Source organism: Eutrema salsugineum, unplaced genomic scaffold, assembly GCF_000478725.1.
Source record: "Eutrema salsugineum unplaced genomic scaffold, Eutsalg1_0 scaffold_3, whole genome shotgun sequence".
Taxonomy (NCBI): Eukaryota; Viridiplantae; Streptophyta; class Magnoliopsida; order Brassicales; family Brassicaceae; genus Eutrema; species Eutrema salsugineum.
In genome coordinates, this window is record NW_006256756.1 from 11,889,304 (window position 1) to 11,895,668 (window position 6,365).

Sequence of the window (6,365 nt, forward strand, 5' to 3'; positions counted from 1 at the left end):
ACCGGCAAGACGCTCTACCTCTATATCGCGATCTCAGAATATGCGGTCAGCAGTGTACTCGTGCGAGAAGATCGAGACGAGCAGAAGCCAATATTTTACACCAGTAAGTCCCTTGATGGATCGGAGTACCGCAATCCAACCTTGGAGAAATTCGCCTTTGCAGTGGTTATCTCAGCACGAAAGTTACGCCCGTACTTTCAGTCGCACTCCATCGTTGTCTTAACCGACCATCATCTGCGCACCTTCCTTCACAGCCCAAGTCAATCTGGCCGACTCGCCAAATGGGCCATCGAACTCAGCGAATACGATATCGAATACCGAGGAAGGACCACGACAAAATCCCAGGTCTTAGCGGACTTTTTGGTCGAACTGCCACCTGAGCTCATCGACGCTAATCCGACCATACAACCCCGGATCCTCCACGCCGATGGCTCCTCGTCCCATAAAGGATCTGGTGTCGGCATTCGTTTCAAGTCCCCCGAGGGCGAGATCGTTGAACAGTCATTTCATCTCGGCTTCTCGAATATGAAGCACTTATCGCCGGATTACGCCTCTCCAAAGGAATCGGCGCCGAACACATCCACGCTTACTGTGACTCTCAACTTGTAGCTAACTAGTTTTTTGGAGAATACGAAGCCAAGAGATATCGCATGGATGCATACCTTAAAGTTCTCAAAGATCTTGCTTTAGAATTCTCGACCTTCGAGCTTACGCAGATACCGCGGGACGAAAACACTTCCGCTGATGCTCTGGCTGCCCTCGCGACAAACTCTGATCCCGACCTCCGACGAACAATTCCAGTTGCGGCAATCGAACGACCTAGTATCGAACCCGCCTCTTTCTGCAATATTATCACGAGAAGTCCATCCCAACCTCGCACCACCCCTCACCTGCAAGAAAAAGACTAAGGACGTTGTCACCGATCTCTATGTCGATATGAATGAACAAAGTGACAATGAGTCCAATCAAGACGATGAATCCGAAGGCCAAAACGTCTCAATCGACATCGAAGCTGAAGACGACGACGAGCCCGAGGATTGGCCTTTGGAAATCGTTGGTTACATTGGCGATGGAATGGTTCCTAAGGACAAATGGACAGCTCGGCGGCTAAAGGCTCGAGCAGCTCAATACATGGTCATCTAAGGCACTCTCCTTAGATGGGATGCGTCTGACGCACTTTTGACTTGCGTTCACGGCAAAAACATCATGGAAGTTATGCATAAAGTGCACGAAGGAGAAGGAGGGAATCACTCCGGAGCTCGTTCTTTAGCATTCAAGATAAAAAAGCCGGCTATTACTGGCCCACTATGCTCTCAGACTGCAAAAACTACCCCGCACGATGCGAAAAGTGCCAACGTCACGGTCTGATGATCAATCTTCCTACCGACCTCCTGATGACCTCGACCGCACCATATCCCTTCATACGCTGGGCAGTGGATATCATCGGTCCGTTTCGCAGATCTACAACACAGAAACAATACGTTCTTGTCGTCACCAATTATTTCACCAAATGAGTCGAAGCCGAGGCGTACCCCGCGATACACGGCATCGACGTCAAAAAGTTTGTCTGGAAATTCATCATCTGCCGGCACGGTGTCCTATACAAGATCGTCACAGACAACGGTACTCAGTTCACCTCGATAATTTTCACCGACTTATGCGCCAAGTAGAAAATCCGCTTAAGTTTCTCCACACCAAGGTACCAGCAAGGAAACGGGCAAACCGAAGCCACAAACAAAACCATTATCGATGGTCTAAAAAAGCGGCTTGATACGGCTAAGGGAACGTGGGCGGACGAACTCGACAGAGTCTTATGGTCTCACCAAACTACGCTGCGACGTTCAACCGGTTAATCACCTTTCTTTCTCGCGTATGGTTAGGAAGCTATGTGTCCGGCCGAACTCAACGTTCCTAGTATTTGTCGAACTATGCTCACTCAGCAGCCCAACGTGAACAAAGACATGATGCTCGACACAATTGACTTAGTCGAAGAACACCGTGAACGAGCATTACTCAGGATACAAAACTACCAACAACTGGCAGCTCGTTACTACAACAAAAAGGTTAAAGGCCGTCACTTCGAAGATGGCGATCTCGTACTTTGCAAAGTTTACCAGAACCGAAGAAAAGAACGCTGGTAAATTCAGTGCAAACTGGGAAGGACCATATCAAGTCATGAAAGTCGTTAAACCTGGCGTTCATCAGCTAATGAAACTCGACGGAACCCCGATCCCGAGATCCTGGAATTCAATGCATCTTAAACGATACTACTACTAAGTTTGTTATCCGAAAGAAAAAAACAAACCTCCGAACTACTTAGTTCGGAGAGAATATCCTTTGTACTTAGAACTATGAATGGCTTGATCCCTGTAAAGGGTACGTAGGCAGTTCGTTACCGAGTCCAGCTATAATATCAATAAAATTTTATTAAGTGAAAACATCTAAGTTGTAGTTCGGTACTCACGAGATGCCAAACTTCTACTTTACCAACATCGACTTCCTGGCCAGTTGTTCGATAGCATTCCACATGAGTGCAAACTTAAAAAGCCAAGATTTGTCTCGCTAACACCCACATGGTGCCGTGGTAAAGTCCACATTATAAAGGCGGGGCCAGTCCCGCATTAAAAATTCTAAGTCACCAAGAACAATAAGCCGAGTCCATCTCGCATACTTAGGTTAGACTTAGAAAACCTTGAGCTCGTATCGTGCATTTACAAGAGTTCGATCAAACTCACTCTTCCAGTACGATACGACTCACTTGGGTTCCCCAGGCCGAGCTCAGATGCTTGCACCCTAAGCCGAACTCCTCAGATTCGCACCATAAGCCAAGTTCTCAACACTTGCACATATAAGCCGAGTTAACGCAACTCGCTACCGAAAAATGAAATTAAATTCGAACTAAACTCATTAAAAACCGATCTATTACTTAGCAAATTTTTTCAAAAGAACTACGAAGATATTCAAAACAGAATAATGAAGCAGATAATCAAAACATTCCGAAAAGCAAATAAATTTGACATATAAAAACCCACCAAGGGTTCGAAAATAAACAAAAGATTATAAAAGCATATAAAATAACCCATTCAAGGCCAATTGAGTTCGATTCAAAGGGAAAAAGAAACAAAAGACTAAACAGTCTTAGAAGCAGCGGTCTGAACCGCGTTAAGTATCTCTTCGTTCGAGCCGAACTGCTCACCCCGCGCCTGATCTTGCTCTCCTCCAATCAAGTTATCGGCTGGAGCCTCCTCGCCATCTTCCGGAAGAGGAGACATTCGCTTATCTTCCTCCGTCAGGACGCATCCATCAACCGAACAAAATTCCTGCAGTGCTGCAGCGTGCTTCGCTTTGATCTCGGCCACCATCTCGGGGGGAACCTCATAAAAACCTCTGTTCTTCAGCTTTTTGATAAAGCCGAGGAACTCCGGTAAGTTGATTTATCACCAAATAAGGCTTACGAGCCCGATCGGCGTCATCCAAACTTCGAATGACCTTTTCCAAGCGTTCGCAAGCCTTAGCATGGACGCTCCTTGCCCGATCTCTCCAGCGAGCTACCAAACCTTGTAGCCGTTCCTTTTCCCGCTTGAACTCCCGAGACAGTAAGGTTTGCGCCTCCGTCAATTCGGCTTTGACTGCCTTGAGTTCCGCGCTCTCCTGCTTCAACAGATTAACAGCGTTGTGAAGCTCTTCATTTATTCGGAGCTTGGTAGCAAGGCGATCTTCAGCCTTAGAAATCTGATCCTCCAGCTCCACAACTCTCACCTGCTCGTCATACAGAGCGACCTCATATGTCGCGACCAAAGTATTGGTCTGACTAGCAAGCTGCAAATAAAAATAAAAATCAGAACTAATACTTAGGAAACAAATAAAACATAAAAGGGGATGGAATCAGGAAATTACCACGGCAGTTGTATGCGCGATCCCTTTGTATAAGTTCGGGAACCGGAGTTCGGATACCTTTGGAAGACTCGGGACCTCGCTGGAAATCTTATGATAAAGGTCGGCTCAGGGATCGACATTCTCCTCAAAGGGGACTTCTTCGTCATAGTCAAAACAGACCTTCGCCATGTTAGCCGGTTCTGGTTCAGGAAAGTTCTCAGCATGGTCTCTTTCTTGCCTATTTCGTGAGTTGGAGACTTCGGGCTGATCCTGAGGAATCGCGAGATCCGATGTCACATGAATCAGAGGATTGAGCTCGGTGGTAGCATCTTGGGCCCAAGAAGAACCATCGATCCTCTTGATTTTCTTTGAGGATTTTTTCTTCTTCATTTTTTTCTATCCGGCCTGATCAGGAGAGTTCGCGGCCGGTGGCAGGTCGTCGGGCTGTTCTTCAATCCCTTCAGTAGTAGGGACGGGGTCTGGAACCACATCGTTCGGCTCCTCCTCATCGAACAAGCTAGGGATCTCGATAAGTGAGAGCATCTTGGAAGTTCGAGTTCGTTTAGCTCGTGCCTTTGGTGCCTTCCGTTTCGGAGCAGGGCGAGGCTTTTTAGCTCGGCTCTTTGGCTTCAAGGAGGTTGACCGAAAAAAGGTCTTCGAATAGTCGGCTGGTTGGATCTTCACTGAGTTCGGCGCACAGAGTTTGGAAGCCTGCGTAGTTCGTCACCGATGCCGGCATCATTTGAGTGAGAGCTACGCCACGCCGGTTGCAATACCTGAGAAGACGAGAAGGGATCGGAAAAGTGAGCCCGCATTGCGTGAAGTAAGTTAAATAAATACAGAGGAAACCTTCAGGAACGTCCCATGGGCGATCTCCAGCATTAGGAGTAATGAAAACGGCTCCCTCCGTAAGTCTGTTGGCCTCGAGTACAGTCCGAATTGTCATTGGAGAACGGGAAGAAGCAGGTACATTATGAGGTCAGACGAATTTTTGTTTCGGCATTGGTGGTGAGGCATGATTCACCGCCTCAGGGTTGTCCTCGACTGCGTCCACTTCGGAATCGTTCCCGTCAGGAGTTTCTCTCTCGGATTCGACGACTTCCTCGATCTCATGGTTTTCATCATCAACATCCGGCCCGACTCGAGCTCCGGTCTCACGAATTTCAGCTGTTAGCTGGTCAGGAGCATCTATTCTCGGTTGAGGACGGATGCTACCGGCGCCAACCGATCTAGAATTCTTACGAACTAAATTTGGTGGATTGCTCGTCGTCTGAGAAGAGCTTGATGAGGAGGAGCTCGGCTCCGAAGGTTCGCGGCGATCCTCCGGGAGAATTTGATTAGAAGAAGAGTTCACCGAAGAGTCGGAAGACATTTTAGTTCGGAAGAACGAGTTCAGAGGAAGATTTGAAAGGGAATTAAAGAAAACGAAGAACAGAATGAAGATTGATCTGAAAGTTTGAAGATGGATCGGAGGAATTTGAAGATTGATCGGAAATTTTGAAGGTTAGCCGGAAAATTCAAAGATGACGGCAGAAAAAGCAGAGAGAACTAAGGAGAGCTACGGATTAACATCTAGAGAGAGAAACAAAATTATAGAGAAGGGAGAGCGGCGTACCTTATATATTTTGAGGCGAGAATAATGAATGCGAGGTAGGTTTACTCCTTTATAAGTAAACAGTGGGAATCGTGGTTCCTCGATTTCCACGAAATCCTGGAATTTGCGCGCCACATTAAATCGAGTTACGAAACGCCTGGGAAAACGAATCGACCAAAATTTCCGAGCTCGGTTTGCGACCTTATTTTTGAGATTTGGCTCGAATGAGTTCGACTAAAAGCCACTCTCTTTCATCGAATTGAGGGGGGGGGCTAACTGTTGGAGGTGAAAACCGCACCCCCGGTTTTCTCCGGTACAAACTGAGATCGAAATGAATTAAGCCCGGTTTACGAAGAAATTGGACCGGGAGAATTGGGCCGGGCGAGTTCTTGGGCCAAACATAGCCCGATAAACGAAAGTCGGTTGAAACTTCTCAAGGGAATCGAGAAGTTCTCCGAGTTTGGAAGAAAAAGGAAAACTTCCGAATAGAAAAAGGAAATTTCCGAGAAGAAAGGAAATTCCCGAGAAGAAAATAAATTGTTGAGGGAAAAGGAAAATGACCGAATGAAAAGGAAAGTCTTCTCGGTCCCATATCGCAGAGAAGACCAACTTAGAAGGCATATATAAAGGAAGGGGAATCGACACTAGAAAACACAAGAAATCCCCGAGAGACTTAGAGACTGAGAACTCAGTACTTTAGCTTCTTAGTTTCCTAAGTCTTAGTTTGTTTATCGTCTACATAACCGAACTCAGTTGTATTTTCGACCCGATCTAATAAAATCCGAGTTTTCCGATCTAAATTATTGTTTTGTCCCTTGTTTGATATTCACATATCAACAATGATGAATGGAAAACTGCTTTTAAGACTAAGCATGACTTATACGAATGGTTAGTA